Source organism: Symphalangus syndactylus, chromosome 15 (assembly GCF_028878055.3).
Source record: "Symphalangus syndactylus isolate Jambi chromosome 15, NHGRI_mSymSyn1-v2.1_pri, whole genome shotgun sequence".
Classification (NCBI taxonomy): domain Eukaryota; kingdom Metazoa; phylum Chordata; class Mammalia; order Primates; family Hylobatidae; genus Symphalangus; species Symphalangus syndactylus.
The window spans coordinates 72464189-72486584 of record NC_072437.2 but is presented as its reverse complement, the minus strand read 5'-3'; the positions used below and the strand labels follow the sequence as shown (position 1 = coordinate 72486584).

The following is a 22396-nucleotide window of genomic DNA, read 5'->3' as shown; positions in this document are numbered from 1 at the left end:
CATGGTTATAGCTGCAATGCTTTCTTTAGCTCTTTCCTTAATGATATCTGCAGAATGAACAGAACTGTCTTCTATGACCCCCATAACTTATTTGTTAGTCTGTGATGTACTCTTATCAACCTCTTTGTGAATCTATACTCAAGACAAATGTATTTTTCTAAAGAAAAAAGTAGAGGAACTTACCCTGCTAATTTTTAGGGTTTTTTTTCTCTGAATAATCAAATACTGAAGAAGTCAGACTACGTACAGAAAAGGTAATTCAGTGTCTACCTCTCGTATGTTTTCTTCCATCTTGTATTACTATTGTGATGAATAAAGCCAACAACCACTTCAGTCTACCAATCCTGAAACCCTGCGAACTGCTATTTACTCTTTCTTCCTGGATAATCCAATGGCCTCGAGTCCTGTTGGTTCTACTATCAAAGTCTCTTTATAATCTGTCACCTATTTTTCAATCCCTCCCCACTGTCTTCCTCAAATGCAACAGCTTAAGGCATCTTCCTACAGTCAGTGTAACACACCACCACCACTAGCAAATCTGATGAATACTCTTCGATACCTATGAGTCACTTTCAGAATGAAGCCCAAAATCTTCAGGGTAGCAAACACTACAAGCCCTCTGTAATCTACAATCTGTCTATCTCTCTAGTTTCTTCCTTTTTTTTTTTTTTTCTTTTTGAGACAGGGTCTAGCTCTGCCGCCCAGCCTGGAGTGCAGTGGCACAATCTTGGCTCACTGCAACCTCCACCTCCCAGGTTCAAGTGATTCTCCTGCCTCAGCCTCCAGAGTAGCTGGGATTACAGGTGCGTGCCACCACGCCTGGCTAATTTTTGTATTTTTAGTAGAGACAGGTTTGCACCATGTTGGCCAGGCTGGTCTCGAACTCCTGACTTCAAGTGAATCCGCCTGCCTCAGCCTCCCAAAGTGTTGGAATTACAGGCATGAGCCACTGCGCCAGGCCCTCTCTAGTGTCTTCTGTCATTTGCCCATATTTCTGGTCTGATTATTCTAAACAAATCGTGGTTTCCCAAATGCATCAAGCTGTTTCATATGTGCCATGTACCTTGTCTATTCATCCTTCAAGGCCCGTTTTGAATACTAGCTCCTTTGTAAAGCCTTCCTGAGTCCCTCTTTAGGCAGAGTAGATAACTCCTTTATATCACCACTGATCACTCTTCCATCTTTACCACACCATCTCATTTTTCTTTTTTTCTATTTTTTCAATTACTTGTCAATATGTCTGTCTCACCTTACTGGAATAAATGCTCCTTGAAGTGTGGAATCATGTCTTAGAATAGTAACAACCCTTCAAGTTATCATTAGCTCCATTTTACAGATAAGTAAACTAAGGCTCAAAACAATTAAATGACCTTCCTAAGATCACAGAGCTAGTATATGTAGTATAGATGGGATTTGAACTAAAAGTCTGTTCAGACTACTGGTAAGGATGAAAACTTGGTAATATACTGTGTTATTACCCTCCTCCCAAGTAGAAAATCTGAATTTAAAATAACATCTAGCTAACAGTTTCCAGTGGTTGTCTCTTCCAGCTTCTCACTAAGATATTCAGGGAACAATAAAACTGCTTCATATAAAAACAAAGCTAGGCTGGGCACAGTGGCTCACACCTGTAATCTCAGCACTTTGGGAGGCTGAGATGGGCGGATCCCTTGAGGTCAGGAATTCGAGACCAGCCTGGCCAACATGGTGAAATCCCATCTGTACTAAAAAATGCAAAAATTAGCCAGGTGTGGTGGCATGCACCTATAGTCCCACCTACTCGGGAGGCTGAGGCAAGAGAATCACTTGAACCTAGGGGGCAGAGGTTGCAGTGAGCCAAGATTGCACATTGCACTCCAGCCTGGACAACAGAAACTAGACTCTGTTTCAAAAAAAAAAACAAAACAAAACAAAACACCAGACCAACAATGGCTAGAATCACTTCTTCACAGAGGACTTTCTTGACCACAGAATGGGTTAAATAAATCTCGGTATATATCCCCACAACACTTTATACTTTCCCTTTCATAACACCCCTGACACTCGTAATTACTGGTTTACAGTTCATAGTTCCTCCTAGGTCTTTTTCCTGGAAGTAGAGGACATGACTTTTTCACCAGCATCTGAAACGGTGTATGGCATGGAACAAGCTCTCAATATTTGCTACTGGCACCTCTAACTACAGAGACAAAGACATGGCTGGGAACAGCAATCTGCAGAACCTCTCACAGTGAGACAAAGCTATTCCTTTTTATGGGGATCCCAAAATATTTTTTCTTTTTTGTTTTTTCTTTTGTTTTTGAGACAGAGTTTTGTTCTGTCACCCAGGCTGGAGTGAAGTGGCGCGATCTCGGCTCACTGCAGGCTCCGCCCCCCGGGGGTTCATGCCATTCTCATGCCTCAGCCTCCTGAGTAGCTGGGACTACAGGCGCCCGCCATCTCGCCCGGCTAATTTTTCGTATTTTTAGTAGAGATGGGGTTTCACTGTGTTAGCCAGGATGGTCTCGATCTCCTGACCTTGTGATCCGCCCGCTTCGGCCTCCCAAAGTGCTGGGATTACAGGCGTGAGCCACCGCGCCCGGCCTACAACTGTCAACTTTCAACCTTGATGGGCCAGTTATATGCTGGATATAGAATTCTGGGTTGACACTTCTTTTCATTCAGTACTTTAAATATGTACTACTTCCTTCTAAATTCCACGGTTTCTGATGACAAATCTGCTGTTATTCTGTTTTTCCCCTATAGGTAAAGTGTCCTCACTGTTTCCAAGACTTTATATTTAGTTGTCAGAAATTTGGTTATAATGTATGTTGGAGTGGATTTCTTTGGGATTTTCCTGTTCAGAGTTTGCTGAACTTCTTGAGTTCTTCTTGAATACATCCTTTGCCAACTTTGAAAATTTTAAGCTATCATTTCTTCTCCCCTGGGACTCTGATGGTACAAATATAAAAATAGTCCCACAAGTCCCTGATGATTTGTTCATTTTTATTTTTCAGTATATTTTCTCTCTTTCGTTCAGATTGGGTAATTTCTAATGTTTTATCTTCAAGTTCATTCACTTTTTTCCTCTGCCCTCTCCATTCTGCTGTTCAGTTGACTTTTTAAAATTTTGGCTATTGTATTTTCAGTTTAAAAATCTCCATCTGGTTCTTTAGATATTCTATTTCTTTGATGAGAATTCTATTTTTTCATGATTCAATTACAAATTGAATCATTTTAAAGATAGCTGCATTAAAGTCCTTGTCGAGTAATTCCAACATCTGTGTCTTTTTGGTTTTAGTATCTATTGTCTTTTCTCATTTAAATTAGTTTTCCTGGCTCTTGGTAGGAGGGATGGTTTTCAATTCTATCCTGAAATGTTTTAGTATTATGCTGAGACTCTAGATCTTATTTAAATTTGTTTTTGCAGGCCTCGTCTGACTCCATGCAGTGAGAGATGTGGGAGCACCACCTTGTTGCCATCAGGTGGGAGTCCAAGTCCCAGCTCCCCGCTAGGCTTCTGCACATGTATCTTGGCTGAGAAGGGTAGAGGTGCCTCTTAGTGCTTCCCAAATAGCCTCCATTGACACCATGAGAGGGAACTTGTTACTGTTTGGGGTGGGGGGATGAAAGGGACACATCATTACTGCCCAGTGGGAATGAAAATCTAGGCTCCTGACTAGGGCTTCACCTTTTCTGATACTCTCTCAGCAGGAATGTTGGGGAAGAGACACAGGAGGGGTGTCTTGTTGCAGCTGGGCAAGCAGGGGAAGTCTTAAGCTCAATACTCAGTCTTTGCTGGTGAGAGTGGGGGATGGAGCATAGTTTGTCTATTGTTTTTGGCTAGAGTAGGGCAGTTATTGTCTACAAGTTTTCTGTCGTACTAGGTTGTCCCTTTCCTGGCTTGACTAATAAAAATGGTCTTTTCTAGGGTTTGTTTTGGTCTGTATTCATTGGTGTTTCCAGGTTGACAGCTTCTCTGGCACATATATGAAGAAAAAAAATCTAGGGAACACACCACCATATTATTCCTCAGGTGGCAAGGTCCCTAGCTGATCTGGCTTCTTCTTGCTACCTTTCAGAGTCTTCACAGGTTTGTTTTCTGTACATTTTCCAGGGATTTTAGTTGTAATTACTAAGAAAAGGAAGAAGAGTCTTTATTTCATCTTGTCTCAGAACTGGAAGTCCCTGCTTGTCTTTTTACTGCCAAATAGCATTCTGTTATATGGAGGTACGACAACTTTATCCATTGATCAGTTCATAGACATTTGAGTGATTTCACCTTTTTGTCTATTATGATTACTCGTGTATTCACCAAGCCTTTGCGTGGACATAATATTTTTGTATTAGTCCATTTTCACGATGGTGATAAAGACATACCCGAGACTAGGAAGAAAAAGAGGTTTAATTGGACTTACAGTTCCACATGGCTGGGGAGGCCTCAGAATTATGGCTGGAGGCAAAAGGCACTTTTTACACAGTGAAGGCAAGAGAAAATGAGGATGCAAAAGCAGAAACCCCTGATAAAACCATCAGATCTCTCGAGACTCATTCACTACCACGAGAACAGTATGGGGGAACCACCCTCATGATTCAAATTATCTCCCACTGGGTCCCTCCCACAACACAGGAGAATTATGGGAGTACAATTCAAGATGAGATTTGGATGGGGACACAGCCAAACAGTATCAATTTTCATTATTTAAGTAAATATCTAAAAATGGGATTGTTGGTCTAATGTTAAATGTGTGCTTAACTTTACCAGGAACGGCCAAACTGTTTTCAAAGTGGCTGTATTTGGCACAAAGTGTTTGGCACTTCCACTTACAACGGATCAGAGTTATAGTTGCTCCACATCCTCACCAATACTTAGAATTGATAATTTTTAAAATTTAGCTGTTCTAAAAAATATGCAGTGGTATCTTCATTTTACTTTTGTGTTTTTCGAATAACTACAGCATTTTTTCATGTGTTTATTAACAATCACTATCCCTTATTTGTGAAGTTATATGTTCAATGGTGCCCGTCTTTAACTGTATTGCTTATTGAGTCATGAGTTCTTTATATATTCTGGATACAAATCTTGATACGTGTGTGCCAATATTTTCTCCTAGTCCATAACTTGCCTCTTTATATTTTTTAACAGTGTCTTTTGAAGAGCACAAACTCTTAATTTTGATGAAGTCTTAATTTATCAATTTTTTTCTTTTATCATTCATGCCTGGGAAATCTTTGCCAACCTATGAAAGTCACAGTTTCTCATATGCTTTCTTCTAGAAGTTTTATAGGTCTTCTATTTAGGTCTGTAATATATTTCATTTTATATCATTTCATATTTTTTATTATTTTTGAGAGAGTCTTGCTCTCGTTTTATTTCATATTTTATTTTATTATTTTTGAGACAGAGTCTCGCTCTGTCACCCAGGCTGGAGTGCAGTGGTGCGATTTCAGCTCACTAAAACCTCCACTTCCCGGTTCAAGCCATTTTCCTGCCTCAGCCTCCCAAGTAACTGGGACTAAGGCATGCACCATAATGTCCCACTACTTTTTTTTTTTTTTTTTGAGACGGAGTCTCGCTCTGTAGCCCAGGCTGGTGTGCAGTGGCATGATCTTGGCTCACTACAAGCTCCACCTCCTGGGTTCACACCATTCTCCTGCCTCAGCCTCCCAAGTAGCTGGGAATACAGGCGCCCACGACCATGCCTAATTTTTTTTGTATTTTTTGGTAGAGATGGCGTTTCACCATGTTAGCCTAGGTGGTCTTGATCTCCTGACCTCGTGATCCACCTGCCTCGGCCTCCCAAAGTGCTGGGATTACAGGCATGAGCCACCTCTACTGGCCAACTTTTTTGTATTTTTAATAGAGACAGGGTTTCACCATGTTGGCCAGGCTTGTCTTGAACTCCTGACCTCAACTGATCCGCCTACTATGGCCTCCCAAAGTGCTGGGATTACAGGTGTGACCCACCATGCCTGGCCATGTAACCCATTTTAAAAGTTGATACTTTGTATATGGTACAGGTAAAGGTTGAGGTTAATTTTTTTTACATATGAATGGCGAATAGTTCTTACAGTGTTAGTTGAAATAACTATTTGTTCTTCATTAAATTAACTTGGAATTTTTTTTTTTTTTTTTTTTTTTTTTTTTGAGACGGAGTCTCGCTCTGTCGCCCAGGCTGGAGTGCAGTGGCGCAATCTCGGCTCACTGCAAGCTCCGCCTCCGGGGTTCACACCATTCTCCTGCCTCAGCCTCTCCGAGTAGCTGGGACTACAGGCACCCGCCACCACGCCCGGCTAATTTTTTTGTATTTTTAGTAGAGACGGAGTTTCACCGTGGTCTCGATCTCCTTACCTCGTGATCCGCCTGCCTCGGCCTCCCAAAGTGCTGGGATTACAAGCGTGAGCCACCGCGTCCAGCCTGGAATTTTTTTATGGGAATCAAATGACTATACGTGTAAGGGTTTATTTCTGAACTCTATTTTGTTCCACTGATCTATATGTCCATTCTTACTCAGATACTGCAGTCTTGATTACATATAGCTTTCAGTAAATCTTGAAATCAGATAGTATGAGTCCTCCAAATTATTATTTTTCAAAAGTATTTTGGCTATTTTAGGTTTGCATTTCCATGTAAATATTTACTTATTTTTACCTTTTTTAGAGACAGGATTTTGCTGTATTGCCCAGGCTAGTCTCAAACTCCTGGGCTCAAGCAATCTGTCTGTCTCAGCCTCCCAAGTAGCTAGGACTATAGGCCTCCTAAGTAGCTAGACAGTTTGCATGCCATTGTGTCTGGCCCATGTAAATTTTAAATTCATCTTATCGAGTTCCTTAAAAAAATATTCAAACAAGGCCAGGCATGGTGGCTCATGCCTGTAATCCCAGCACTTTGGGAGGCTGAGGCAGGCAGATCTTGAGGTCAGGAGATCAAGACCATCCTGGCTAACACGGTGAAACCCCGTCTTTACTAAAAATACAAAAAATTAGCCAGGCGTGGTGGTGGGCGCCTGTAGTCCCAGCTACTCAGGAGGCTGAGGCAGGAGAATGGTGTGAACCCGGCAGGCGGAGTTTGCAGTGAGCCGAGATCACTCCACTGCACTCCAGCCTCGGCGACAGAGCAAGACTCCACCTGGTGGGGGTGGGGGGCAGGAATTCACAAACAAAAATCTGCCTGGTTTTGTTTCTTGTTTGTTTGTTCTGGCAGATCCAGTACTGGCTGATGCCTGGATTTTGACTGGCTAAACTTACAGATCAATTTGGGGAGAACTAATGTCTTTGAAATATTGTCTTACAGCCCATGACCATGGCGTAGCTCTCCATTTTAGATTTTCTCTATCACACAGAACCTTGCACATATTTTGTTAGAGTTATCCCTAAAATATTTCATGTTTTTGATGCTATTATAAACAGCATTTCTAAAAATTCCAATTTTAATTACTCATTGCTATAGAATACTATTTAGAAATATGTTTTAGTTTTGTTTATTGACCTTGTATAATGGCTAAATTCACTTATAGGTTCTAGTAGCTTGTTTGCAGTTTCTTTGGGATTTTCTACATAAATGACTAGTCTGGTAATCAACAGGGTTTGTTTTCCTTTCCTACGTGTGTGTGTGTGTGTGTGTGTGTGTGTGTGCGCGTGCACGCGCACATGCATACCATTTTAAAAGGAAGATTAAACACCTGATAAGTTGATACTGACATTTCCAATTAAAATTAAAGTCTACAGGGTTTTTACTTAACATCTTCTATCTCACATTTGTATCTCCTTTTTCCATTGAGAATTCTGGTTCTCAAGGACACAAGGGATGAAGAATTAGAATATCCCATATTGCTTACCCAATAATCTCAAGATAATGACACCAATAACACTGTCAGTAATACAATTACTTAAAAGTTTGAATAAGTTTTTCACATATTCTCTCTCCTTTCTCTAGTAGTTGTGCTGAACCTACATTGTTAAAGCATATAGTATCCATTTCAAACATTATTCCTCATTTAGTCTTAGTCTTGGGTCCACAAGAAAATAAATATTTAATGTTCATATTAGAGTTTAATTTGTATCTCTGCAGTCAATTTGGTTGTCTGAAGTTCATTGTCATTCTCTAGCAAACTAGTTTTGCTACAGATACTGTTCATGTTCTGTTTTTATGCAGTGATTTGGAGTGACTCAAAAATAATGCACTATTACCATCATCTTCCCTAAATCCATATGATGATGACTTTTTGAAAAGATCAGGCCAGATGTCTTTTGAAATGTCCTACAAATTCTAGAAATCACTACCCATTAGCACAGAGACATCCTTTTTTTTTTTTTTAAAGCACTGCACAATATTCCATTGTGTGGATATTCCAGTTATACAATCAGCCTTCTATTGATGGGCATCTGTGTTGTCTCCAATCCTTTGCTACTACAGTGTTGCAACAAATAACCTTGTGCATGTGTTGTTTATTTGTGGAAGTTTATCTTCAGTATAGATTCCTAATAGTGGGATTACTGAACCAAAAGTAAATCTGTCCACCATGTCTTTAGCTTTTTGCAAAAACCCTTTTATACGGGTTGTACCATTTTATACTTCTACCAGCAATGAATGAAACTGACTGTTTCTCTGCAGTCTACTCAATGAAGTTTTCAATCTTTTGGTATGGCAGGGTAATTTCACCTCGTATTTATCTTATAAGTGAGGGTCAGTATCTTTTCTTATGCTTATGTGTCACTTCCATTTTTTTTTTCCTGTGAAACATCTGCTTATTTTTTTGTTTGTTTGTTTTTTCTATTGGGCTTGGTGATTCTGAGATGTTACAGGCTTTCCTCATTGCCTTAAGATCATCCACCCATATTTTCTTCTAATGTTTGAATGTTTCCATTTTTTATATTCATTCTTGGTCCCTGTTGAAGTGACCAATTCCAGGGGCAGGAAAAGTATCAAACAATGCTGAAATATGTTGCCAGAAAGAAAGGAAGTACTAAAAAAACAATAAGGACACATCAAAGCATACAGAAACAAGATGGAAACGGCTCCTACTGGCCAAATCTGGGACAAATTGAACAATAAAATAAATGTTAGATTATAATTCACAAAATAGAATTTGCCGGTGCATGCTGACATATGTGAGTGAATCAATAAATAAGTAAATGGGAGAAGGATAATCTCTTCCATACAGTAGAATTCTAACTAGTAAATGTAGCAGAAATCGTGGAATTAGAAAACCACCATTTGGCAACCAGCACAATAATAACTGTTTCAAGCAAGAATTCTCAATAGATGCTAAAAGGAGTAAGTGAAAGTAATAACAAACAGATTATTCACAGGGTTTCAAAATGTCTCCCAGTAAGAAATGACTCAGGTTGGGTTCTCTGGAATCAGATGCTAAGACAGAGTTTGGGGTGCAATGTATTTACTAGGGACCAGCATATGTGAAAGGAAGGGGGAAGAGGTATAATTGGGCTAAGGGAGCAATCTCACTGCAATGTAGGCCTAGCTTCAGCAACCCGCAGGGAGCTCTGAAGTGGGCAGTCCCACCCCACCTCACTCAGGCATTGTGTGCAAGCTGCACCAGGAAGGGTGTGACCTTGGGTGATATGAGTCATGCTGAAAGTGCTGGAAGCTATCTGCTGACTGCACTGACCAAAACTGAGCAACAAGTCCTTCCTCAAAAAAGAATCCGAGTGATGTGGTGGTCTAACAGAATATTAATTACAAAGAAAAACTGTACCTTTATAGAATGGAGAAACATAGCACACACTACCTTAGGTGTTGATCAACATTAACGATCCCCAAAATGTTATCATGACACAGCATTACTTCTGTGATATTCTTGCTGAAAATACATATAGGCACATCTCACCTCAAAAGGTGCTTCGATTTATTGTGCTTTGCAGACATTATGTTTTTTACAAATCGAAGGTTGTGGCAACCCTGCGTTAAGCAAGTCTATCTGTGCTATTTTTCCAACACTTCATGCTCACTTTGTGTCTCCGTGTCACATTTTGGTTAATTCTCACATTATTTCAACCTTTTTCACTATCATAATATCTGCTCTAGTGCTCTGTGATCAGTGATCTGTGAGGTTACTATTGTAATTGTTTTGGAGTACCACCAACTGCATCCATATACGATGGAAAACTTAATAAATGTAGTGTTTCTACCACTCCACTAACCAGACATTCCTCTATCTCTCTCCGTCTCCTTGGGCCTCCCTATTCCCGGAGACATAACAATACTGCAATCAAGCCAATTAATAATCCTACAATGGCTTCTAAGTGTTCAAGTGAAAGGAAGAGTCACACACCTGTCACTTGACAACAGCTAGAAATGACTAAGCTTAGTGAGAAAGACATGTTAAAAACCAAGACAGGCTAAACGCTAGGCCTCTTGGGCCAAAGTTAGCCAACTTGTGAATGCCAAGGAAAAGCTCTTGAAGAAAATTAAAATTAACTTTGGCTCACATTGTGTACATGTACCCTAGAACTTAAAGTATAATAAAAAAATTAGTTAATTTAAAAAAAGTACTCTCCAGTGAATAGATGAATAAGAAAGTGCAACAAGGCTGATACAAAAAAAGTTTGAGTTTTATAGACAGAGAATCAAACCAGCCACAACATTCCCTTAAGCCAAAGCCTAATTCAGAGCAAAGTCCTAACTCTCTTTAATTTTGTGAAGGCTGAGAGAGATGAGAAAGCTGCAGGAGAAAAGTCTTAAGCTAGCAGAAGTTGATTTATGAGGTTTAAGGAAATAAGCCATCTCCATAACATAAAAGTACAGGACAAAGCAACAAGTTTTTATGTAAAAGCTGCAGCAAGTTATTCAGAAGATCTAGCTGAGATAATTGATGAAGGTAGCTATATTAGTCCATTTTCACACTGTGAAATTCGGGTGGGGCACAGAGCCACACCCTATCAGTGGCTACACTAAATAACAGATGCTTGCTGTAGATGAAACAGCCTTTTATTGGAAGAAGAGGTCACCTAGAACTTTCCTAGCCAGAGAGAGGAAGTCAATGTCCAGCTTCAAAGAATAGGCAGACTCTTCTCAGGAACTAATGTAGATGGGGACTTTAAGTTGAAGCCAAAGCTCATTTACCGTTCCAAAAACCCTAGGGCTCTGAAGAATTATGCTAAATCTACTCTGCCTATGCTCTAGAAATGGAACAACAAAACCTGGGTGACAGCACATCTGTTTACAGTATGCTTTATTGATATTTTTTTTTTTGAGATGGAGTCTCACACTGTCGCCCAGGCTGGAGTGCAGTGGCACAATCTCAGCTCACTGCAACCTCCACCTCCTGGTCACGCCATTCTCCTGCCTCAGCCTCCTGAGTAGCTGGGACCACAGGCGCCCGCCACCACGCCTGGCTAATTTTTTGTATTTTTAGTAGAGACGGGTTTCACCATGTTAGCCAGGATGGTCTCAATCTCCTGACCTCGTGATCCGCCCGCCTCCGCCTCCCAAAGTTCTGGGATTACAGGTGTGAGTCACTGCACCCAGCAGCTTTATTGAATATTTTAAGCCCATTGTTGAGACCTACTGCTCAGAAAAAAGATTCCTTTCAAAATATTACTGCTCATTGAAAATGCACCTTGTCACCCAAGGGCTCTGATGGAGACGTACAAGGAATTCATGTTGTTTTTATGCCTGCTAACACATCCGTTCTGCAGCCCATGGATCAAGGAGTCATTTCAACTTTCAAGTCTTATTATTTATTTAAGAAATACATTTCATAAGGCTATCAATGCCACAGTGATTCCTCTGATGGATCTAGGCAAAGTACATTGATCACCTTCTGGAAAAGAGTCATCATTTCTAGATGCCATTAAGAACACTCGTTTTTCATGGGAGGAGGTCAAAATATCAACATTAACAGGAGAACAGAAGAAGCTGATTCCAGTCCAAGATCATGGATGACGCTTAACAGCTCAAGACTTCAGTGGAGGAAGGGACTGCAGATGTGGTGAAAACAGCAAGAGAAGTAGAATAAGAAACAGAGCCTGAAGATGTGATGGAATTGCTGCAACCTCATGATAAAACTTGAACAGATGAGGAGTTGCTTGTTATGGAAGAGAAAAGAAAATGGTTTTTTTGACATGGCATCTATACCTGGTGAAGATACTGTGAACACTGATGAAATGACAAAAACGATTTAGAATATTACATAAACTTAGTTGATAAAGTATCAGCAGGGTTTGAGAGGACTGACTCCAATTTCTGAAAGAAGTTCTACTGTGAGTAAAATGCTATCAAACAGCATCACATGCTACAGAAAAATATTGTGAAAGGAAGAGTCAACAGATGTGGCAAACTTCGTTCTTGTCTTGTTTTGAGAAACTGCCACAGCTACCCCAGCCTTCAGCAACCACCTCCCTGATCAGCCAACAGCCATCATCATCGAGGCAAGACCTTTCACCAGCAAAAAGATCAAGACTTGCTGAAGGCTTAGGTGATTGCTAATTGCTAGCATTTTTTAGCAAAAAGCATTTTTTAAAGACATAATGCTATTGCACACTTAACAGACTACAGTATAGGGTGAACATAACTTTTATATGCAGTAGGAAACCAAAAACTTGTGTAACTTGCTTTATTTTGATATTTGCTTTATTGTGGTGGTATGAAATCAAACCTGCAATTTTCCCACCAAGGCATGCCTGCAATTCTCTGAATCTAATCATGAGGAAAGATCAGATAAACCTAAATTGAGGAACATTTAAAAAATAAACCTTGGCCGAGTGCAGTGGCTCACGCCTGTAATCCCAACACGTAAGGAGGCTGAGGCAAGAGGATTGCTTGAGCCCAGGAACTTGAGACCAGTTTGGGCAACATAGTGGGACCCTGTTTCTACAAAAATTTCAAATATTAGTCAGGCATGGTGGCATATGCCTGTGGTCTCAGCTACTGAAGAGGCTGAGGCAGGAGGATTGCCTGAGCCCAGGAGGTCTAGGCTGCAGTGAGCCGCGAACACACCACTGCACTCCAGCCTGCACTCTGCACTGCAACAGAGTGATAACAGAGTGATACTCTGTCTCAAAACAAAACAAAACAAAGTAAAACAAACCTGTACTCTTAAAAAATCATGATTATGAAATAAAGACTGAAGAACTCTTCCGAATATAAGGACACTAAAGAGACATGACATCTGCAATATGTGATCCTAGACTGAACTTTGGAGCAGAACAAGGAACTGAGTGGACAAATGAAGTCTGAATAGGCCTACAGATTAAAGAGTAGTATTTAATCAATACTAATTTATTGATTTTAATAACTGCACTCTGGTTATATAATATTCTAATTCCCAGGCACGGTGGCTCATGCCTGTAATACCAGCAATATGGGAGGCTGAGGCAGGTGGATCACCTGAGGTCACAAGTTCAAGACCAGCCTGGCCAACATGGTGAAACCCCATCTCTACTAAAAATACAAAAATTAGCCAGGTGTGGTGGCATGTGCCTGTAATCCCAGCTACTCGAGAGGCTGAGGCACGAGAATTGCTCAAACCCAGGAGGCAGAGGTTTCAGTGAGCCAAGATCGCGCCACGGCACTCCACCGTGGGCGACAGAGTAAGACTGTTTCTCAGGAAAAAAAACACAGTGTTGCTTGCTTCCTTCCTTCCTTCCTTCCTTCCTTCCTTCCTTCCTTCCTCCCTTCCTCCCTCCCTCTCTCTCTCTCTCTCTCCTCTCTCTCTCTCTCTCTCTTTCTTTCTTTCTTTCCCCTCTCTGGCCCAGGCTACAATCTACTCGGCTTGCTGCTGCCCGCGCCGCGGACTGCCTGGGACTGCCGGCGCCCGCCACCGCTGCCTGCCTTTTCTCCTTTGGATGCAGGCACGCGTTCGCCATCTTGGCCACGCTGGTCGCCAGCTCCTGACGCCGAGTGCTCTGCCCGCCTCAGCCTCCCGAGGTACTGGGACTACAGACGGAGTCTCGCTCACCCAGTGCTCGGTGTTGCCCGGGCTGGAGGGCGGTGGCGTGGTCTGGCCTCGCGGCAGCCTCTACCCCCCGGCCGCCTGCCTTGGCCTGCCAGGGTGCTGGGATTGCAGCCCCTGCCCGGCCGCCGCCCCATCTGGAAGGTGGGGAGCGCCTCTGCCCGGCCGCCCCGTCTGGGAGGTGAGGAGCACCTCTGCCCGGCCGCCCCGTCTGGGAAGTGAGGAGCGCCTCTGCCCGGCCGCCCCGTCTGGGAAGTGAGGAGCGCCTCTGCCCGGCCACCCACCGTCTGGGAAGTGAGGAGCGCCTCTGCCCGGCCACCCACCGTCTGGGAAGTGAGGAGTGCCTCTGCCCGGCCACCCACCGTCTGGGAAGTGAGGAGCGCCTCTGCCCGGCCACCCACGGTCTGGGAAGTGAGGAGCGCCTCTGCCCGGCCACCGACCGTCTGGGAAGTGAGGAGCGCCTCTGCCCGGCCGCCCCGTCTGGGAAGTGAGGAGCGCCTCTGCCCGGCCACCCACCGTCTGGGAAGTGAGGAGCGCCTCTGCCCGGCCACCCATCGTCTGGGAAGTGAGGAGCGCCTCTGCCCGGCCGCCCTGTCCGGGAAGAAGTGAGGAGCGCCTCTGCCCGGCCGCCCCGCCCGGGAAGAAGTGAGGAGCGCCTCTGCCCGGCCGCCCCGCCCGGGAAGAAGTGAGGAGCGCCTCTGCCCGGCCGCCCCATCCGGGAAGAAGTGAGGAGCGCCTCTGCCCGGCCGCCCCGTCCGGGAAGAAGTGAGGAGCGCCTCTGCCCGGCCGCCCCCGTCCGGGAAGAAGTGAGGAGCGCCTCTGCCCGGCCACCCACCGTCTGGGAAGTGAGGAGCGCCTCTGCCCGGCCACCCCGTCCGGGAAGAAGTGAGGAGCGCCTCTGCCCGGCCGCCCCGTCCGGGAAGACGTGAGGAGCGCCTCTGCCCGGCCGCCCCGTCCGGGAAGAAGTGAGGAGCGCCTCTGCCCGGCCGCCCCGCCCGGGAAGAAGTGAGGAGCGCCTCTGCCCGGCCGCCCCATCCGGGAAGAAGTGAGGAGCGCCTCTGCCCGGCCGCCCCGTCCGGGAAGAAGTGAGGAGCGCCTCTGCCCGGCCGCCCCCGTCCGGGAAGAAGTGAGGAGCGCCTCTGCCCGGCCACCCACCGTCTGGGAAGTGAGGAGCGCCTCTGCCCGGCCACCCCGTCCGGGAAGAAGTGAGGAGCGCCTCTGCCCGGCCGCCCCGTCCGGGAAGACGTGAGGAGCGCCTCTGCCCGGCCGCCCCGTCCGGGAAGAAGTGAGGAGCGCCTCTGCCCGGCCGCCCCGTCTGGGAGGTGAGGAGCGCCTCTGCCCGGCCATCCATCATCTGGAAAGTGAGGAGCGCCTCTGCCCGGCTGCCCCATCTGGGAAGTGAGGAGTGCCTCTGCCCGGACACCCATCGTCTGGGAGATGAGGAGCACCTCTGCCCGGCCACCCATCGTCTGGGAAGTGAGGAGCGCCTCTGCCCAGCCACCCATCGTCTGGGAAGTGAGGAGCGCCTCTGCCCGGCCACCCATCGTCTGGGAAGTGAGGAGCGCCTCTGCCCGGCCACCTATCGTCTGGGAAGAAGTGAGGAGCGTCTCTGCCTGGCCGCCCCATCTGGGAGGTGAGGAGCCCCTCTGCCCGGCCGCCCCGTGTCTGGGTAGAAGTGAGGAGCTCCTCTGCCTGGCCGCTCCGTCTGGGAGGTCTACCATGGAGGCCAGAAGCAATGTGGGGGCTGGACGTGGTGGCTCACGCCTGTGGTCCCGGCACTCTAGGGGGCGAGGCGGGTTGATCACTTCGGACTAGGAGTTCGAGACCAGTCTGGCCAACTTGGCGAAACATGAAGAATACAACAGACAAACCAACCAACCAACTCAATGACAACAAAACAGGTCTACCCTGGAGTCATACTCTAATTTTTTCTATTTTCCTCCCTTTCTGATCCTTTATCCCACTTTCTTTTTCTTCCTCTTCCTTCTCCCTCTTCTTTGTCAAATAGAGGATTGAGTTATTATCACTGATCCATATAAAAAACAAAACAAAAAAAAAAAAAAAACTGCCACATCTGGTGAAAATTATCTTCAAAAAACACAGTGTTCTTGTTCTTAGGAAATAAAGGTAAACATAGGTAAAGGGGCATTAGCTCTACAACTTACTCTCATACATTTCAGAGAGAGAATGAATGAATGAATGAATGAATGAATGACAAAGCACATATGACAAATAGTAACACTTAGAAAATGTGGGTGAAGGTTATATGACAATTGTTTGTACTGTTTTTCAAAAGTCAAATTATTTTAAAATGAAAAGTTAATAATATAAGATCCGCCAGGTGGAGTGGCTCAACGCCTGTAATCCCAGCACTTTGGGAGGCCGAGGAGGGTGGACCACCTGAGGTCAGGAGTTTGAGACCAGCTTGGCCAACATAGTGAAACCCTGTCTCTACTAAAAATACAAAAATTAGCCAGGTATGGTGGCACACACCTGTAGTCCCAGCTACTTGAGAGGCTGAGGCAGGAGAATCACTTCAATCTGGGAGGCTGAGGTTGCAGCGAGCCGAGATCATGCCATTGCACTCCAGCCTGGGTGACAAGAGCAAAATTCTGTCTCAAAAACAAAAAGTGTGTGTGTGTGTGTGTGTGTGTGTGTGTATGACAAAAGAAAGATTTTATCCATTTGAGTTTATACTAAAACATAGCATGAGGTATGGACCTGATTTTACTCTTAGAAAATACGTATCCAGTTGTCCCATCTTTTCCTCTGTAATTTGATGTACTATTTTTACAATATTCTAAATTTCTTTAATTAGTCTATTTCTGGACATTATATACTGTTCCATTAGTCAATACATCTGTCCATGCACCATACCACACAGTTTAAAAAAAACAGAGAGAGAGACTATTTTTTAGAGTAGTTTTAAGTTCACAGCAAAATTGGGCAGAAAGTAGAAAGTTCTCATATACTTCCTGCCTCCCCAGTTTTAATTATAAGGCTTTTTGGTTTAAAATCTGGGGGAATTCCCCTACTTATTGCTCTTATTTTTCAGAGACTTCCTGGTTGCTTATTCTTTCTTATTTTTCCATAAGACCTCTGGTATCAACTTGTCTAGCACCAGAAACAAAAAATGTTTACTGGGATTAGAGTTCATTTATACATTAACTGGGGGAGAACCGGCATCTTTGTAATGTTGAATTATTCTGTCTACGAACATAAAGTATGAAACGTCTTTCCATTTGTTCAAGTCACATTTTGGGTCTTTTAAGAATGTTTTCCTCTTGTGAATGTGACATTTTTCTTGTTTTTTTTCCTAAGGTATTTTCTCTTTTTGATGTTACCGGATATGGACAGTTCTCTTCCACTCGATGTTCTTTTCTTTTCTTTTGAGACGGAGTCTCACACTGTCGCCCAGGCTGGAGTGCAGTGGCGCGATCTCCACTTACTGCAAGCTCTGCCTCCTGGGTTCACGCCATTCTCTTGCCTCAGCCTCCCGAGTAGCTGGGACTACAGGCGCCCGCCACCACGCCCAGCTAATTTTTTTTTTTTTTTTTTTTTTTTTGATTTTTAGTAGAGACAGGGTTTTACCGTGTTAGCCAGGATGGTCTTGATCTCCTGACCTCGTGATCTGCCCAACTCAGCCTCCCAAAGTGCTAGGATACAGGCATGAGCCACCGCACGCAGCCCTCTTCCACTATATTTTCAAACTAAATTACTGTATATATAAAAAGTATTGGGTTTTGTTTGCTAATTTTTTATTCTGCCGTTTTACTCAATTCTTTTCGTCTAGGTTTTCTGTTGTTATTGTCTTGGCTTTTCAACATACACTATCAGATAATCTGCACACAGAAATAGCTTTCCCTTTTCCAAAGTCTCAAGCTCCTGATTATTTTCTCTTGAATGAATATGGTAAAATTAATTCCGTCAATACAATGTTACCAAGTAATAGACATAGTAGGCATCATTATTCTTGGTTTTATAGTGGAATTTTATCAAGCATTTTGTGTGTACCTAAATTTTGTTTACATTAGGTATCATAAATTTTGTTTACGTTGTTTACGTTATGTATCCCTATTTTATTGTTTATCAAGAATGGATGTGTTGGACTTTTCAAATACCTTTTTGGTATATGTGGAAATAATGATGTATTAAGATGGTGAATTATAATAATGAATCTTAGCCTAGCTTGTATATCCATCATTTTTTCCTCCAATCCTTTTACCTTTCCCTTTATCATGATTTCAGATTCTTGGCTTTTTCCATTTCTATCCTCTATGCCTTCACTGTATCTTCAATCACATCTGTTCATCTTTAGGCATCTTGTAGTTTAGTCTTCATTTCTGATACTGTCTTATTTTCCATTTCTTTCCTGAGTTTGAACAGCTCTTATTTCAGATCTTCCTGCTCTTTGACTGTTTTTATTGAGTTTTAAAAACTTTTGACGTGGCCGAGCATGGTGGCTCACGCCTGTAATCCCAGCACTTTGGGAGGCCAAGGCGGGGGGATCACTTGGGGTCAGGAGTTCAATACCAGCCTGGCCAACATGGTGAAACCCTGTCTCTACTAAAAATACAAAAATTAGCTGGGTGTGGTGACATGCACTTGTAATCCCAGCTACTCAGGAGGCTGAGGCACGAGAATTGCTTGAACCCAGGAGGCAGAGATTAAAGTGAGCCGAGATCACACCACTGGACTCCAGCCTGGGTGACAGAGCGAGACTCTATCTCAAAAAAAAAAAAAAAAAAAAAAAAAAAAAAAAAAAAACTTTTGACTTGGAGTTTCTTTTATTCAGCAGATATTTATTTATATTTAATTTATGTCTGGATGCTGAATTAGTTCTCTTCTTTGTTGCCTTTTAATGTATTTTCATCTACTGAAAAGCATTGATTCTCATTTTTTGGATCAGAGAAATCTACATGGATGCTGTTTTAATTATTGTTCATGCTGAGTTACGTTGATTTTCATGGACCATCCACAGCAAGAAACCCTCTGGGGCAAAAGGGCTTGCTTAATTTCTTATTTCTACCAGTGCCTTCTTCTGTTGCTTCAGTGAAGTACAGTTTATTTGCTAGATGGACGCTGCATTTATTATCCTCTATTGCTTTGATACTCTTGTTTCAGCTGTGTCCTTCCAGCTATTTCCTTCTTTCTCTTTACTATTAAATATTAATACTTCATGGGACACTTTCAACTTCCAAGGTGCTACCTTCTCCCCTAGGAGTGGTGTTTTTTTTTTTAAGGCTGCCATCTCAAGTCATAAACACTTTTCCAAGTCCCTTTTCTTTTGCATTCTCAGTTGCCATGCTCTGATCCACCAGATTTCAGACCTGTTTTCAGTATTTCCCACTCGGGATAGGTTTCTCATCTTCTGAGGATGAACAAAGAGAGCCTGTTATCCTCTGCAGAGTCCCTTACTCTTAGTTCTGATAGTCACCAGAGTTCACCTAGCTATTCTTAGATGACTATTTCCCCACTCATATATAAACTGTGGTTTTAAAAATTCTCTATGTCCTAGTTATTCCATAGGCCCAGGTTATATAGTTGATTTTATTTGCTCTTACTAATCTGTATGGGTTTTAGAAGGATATGTGGAAAGGTCTGAATTGAGGAACTAAGTCAACTTCTCAAGTTATAAATTGAAGAAAAATATGCATCTCCTTTGTAGAGTTATTGTAAAGATCAAAAGATATAGACAGACCACTTAATTACTTAGCACATTAAATGCATGAATAGTAAGGATAATTATTACTATTTCCTGGGGTCCTTCAATATTGTTCAGAAGGATTTAAAATATTCTCTGCTAACTCTCATTTTTCTAGAACTTCCACATATAGCTATAGATAATGTCATCTTATGATTAGTCTGTGTTCTAAAATTTTGGCTGTGCACAGTGGCTCACACCTGTAATTCCTGCACTTAGGGAGGCCAAGGCGGGAGGACCACTTGAGGTCAGGAGTCAGCCTGGCCAACATGGTGAGACCCCATCTCTACTAAAAATACAAAAATTAGCCAGGTGTGGTGGCGTGTGCCTATAGTCCCAGCTACTTGGGAGGCTAAGGCAGGAGAATTGCTTGAACCCGGGACGTGGGGGTTGCAGGGAGCTGAGATTGTGCCACTGCACTCTAGCCTGGGTGACAGAGCGAGACTCTGTCTCAAAAAAATTAATAAATAAGTAAAATTTTGTTGTTAGAACCAGGAATACCTCACCTCCCTGGTTTTAGGTTAAGGCTTTAGGCTCTAAACAGACTGCCTGGAAGTCACGGAAGGTTACTTGTTTATTATGTAGATCAGCATAGAAACTAGTTGGAGAGATAAATTGGTGTGCTAAAGAAATGACTCCCAAATCCAAGTCTATGACCCAGGCCACAGTAAAACAAGAAACATAAGCAAAAGGGAGAGAATTTTTCATAAACTGCAATAATTTAAAAGCACTGAAGTCTTCATTTAGATTATGTCTCATACTTTGATATTAGAATATCCTTTTATAAAATGATAGTGATAATAAAGGGTACTTTCAAAAAATACATTATATATGATAAAATTAGTAAATTTATATTATTCTACTAAATTAAATTATTTGTATTGGGCCATAAACCCAAGAAACAAGCATAGATCTGAAATAGTTATAAATACAAACAGCCAGTAAATCAGCCTTCTCTACGTGAAAGTTAGTAGGTATATCCATCCCCTACCTTTTTATGATCTTTTTCCTCCAAACTGCTCTTGATAGGTACTGTTATACCAAATGTCACCTGTATAAAAATATAGGGCTGGGCACAGTGGCTCATGTCTTCAATCCCAGCACTCTGGGAGGCTGAGGTGGGAGGACTGCTTGAGCTTAGGAGTTCGAGACCAGCCCTGGCAACATAGCAAGATCTCGTCTCTATAAAAAATACAAAAATTGGCCGGCCATGGTGTTATGCGCCTGTAGTCCCAGCTACTCAGGAGGCTAAGGTGGAAGGATTGCTTGAGTCTGGGAGTTTGAGGCTGCAGTGAGCTGTGGTCATGCCAAACGCACTCCAGCCTGGGCAACAGAGACCCTGTCTCAAAACACACACACACACACACACACACACACACACACACACACGTTTTACATGTATGGTTTATATATTTTTATATATACATGGGAGAGGTTTTGTCTTATTTGCATTACACGCCCCAAATACAAGATTTGACTAGTGATAACAAATATAATGAAAGGCCTGCACATAGAGCTTATAAATTATTAAATATTTTAATGGACAAATGTATAATGGAAAGGGCAAAACTTATAGAGTTACACAGATGTGGATTTGAGCTTTGGTTTTATGTATCAATTGTATGGCCTCAAAAGAGATCTTTAACCTATGAGTCTTTGTTTTTAATCCATAAAATAATGCTAATAATCTCTCTCCAATAGAGTTAGAATTAAAAAAGACCTAACATAAGTGAAGTGCCTTAGACTATGTCAGGCACACAGTGGGCATACAATAAATAATAACAGCTATTATAATTAACATTTCCTCCTGACAATTCAAGACAGTTTCCTCACCTGCCTAATGAACAGGCTATCTGAAATCCAGAGGCAACTTTAAGATTATCAATAACACCGATTATCAATAATTGCAAGTTGTTTACTATATGAAAACATTCCAATTCTCCCTCTTCTACTAGCATGGGAACTGGCAGCTACACAATCAATCCACTCATTCGACAAACATCTATTGAGAACATATTATACCAGACGCTATTTTAAGTTCTGGAAATACAGCAGTGAATATACGACTCTGGAGAGAAACAAAAATAACTATATGTCAAGTAATAATAGGCGCTATGAGGGGGGAAAAATGCAGGGTGAGGAGATAGTAAAAGACGAAGTACTTCTTTTACAGAAGGTAGTCAGGAATGCCTCTCTGATAGGTATGCCTCTCTGATAGGTATGCCTCTGATAGGTATGCCTCTCTGATAGGAATGCCTCTCTGATAGGAATGCCTCTTCTGACTATCTGAACAGTGATCTAGATGAAGTGAGAGCTAGCCATGCGGAAATCTGGGAGGAAAGCATTCCAGGCAGAAGGAACAGGAAGTTCAAGGGTCCTCAGGTGGCCTGACAGATGAAAAGAAAGGTGGCCTGTTGGCTGAAGCAGAATGAGCAAAGGAAGAAATTAGGTGAGAAGCAGTGGCAGGCCAGAGCATCTAGAGCCTTACATATTTTCAACTTTGAATTTCATTTTAAGCAAAGTGGAAAGCCATCAGAGGGTGCTGAGCAGAGGAGTCATAATCACGACTTGTATTTTTTTTAGCAGATTCATTAGCTCTTTGGGGGATAAGGGAAGAATATGCTGTAAGGGGAAAATATGAAAGTCTATTAAGAGGCTATGTATTGCATAAGGAAAAAATCAGTATAATCTCACACCCAGCAACATATACTGTTAATATTTTGGTGTATTTGGTATTATTTCCTTCAGATGCTGAGGATATCCTTTTCATGCAATTAGTTTTAAAAGCTTCCCAGAAGAC

At 42.7% G+C, this 22396-nt stretch overlaps 1 protein-coding gene across 7 annotated transcripts in view; it reads right to left on the bottom strand.

Annotated features, from left to right (window-relative positions):
• Window positions 1-22396, bottom strand: part of ZDHHC20 (zinc finger DHHC-type palmitoyltransferase 20) — an 86949-nt gene that overhangs the window by 53594 nt on the left and 10959 nt on the right. The window lies entirely within an intron of this gene.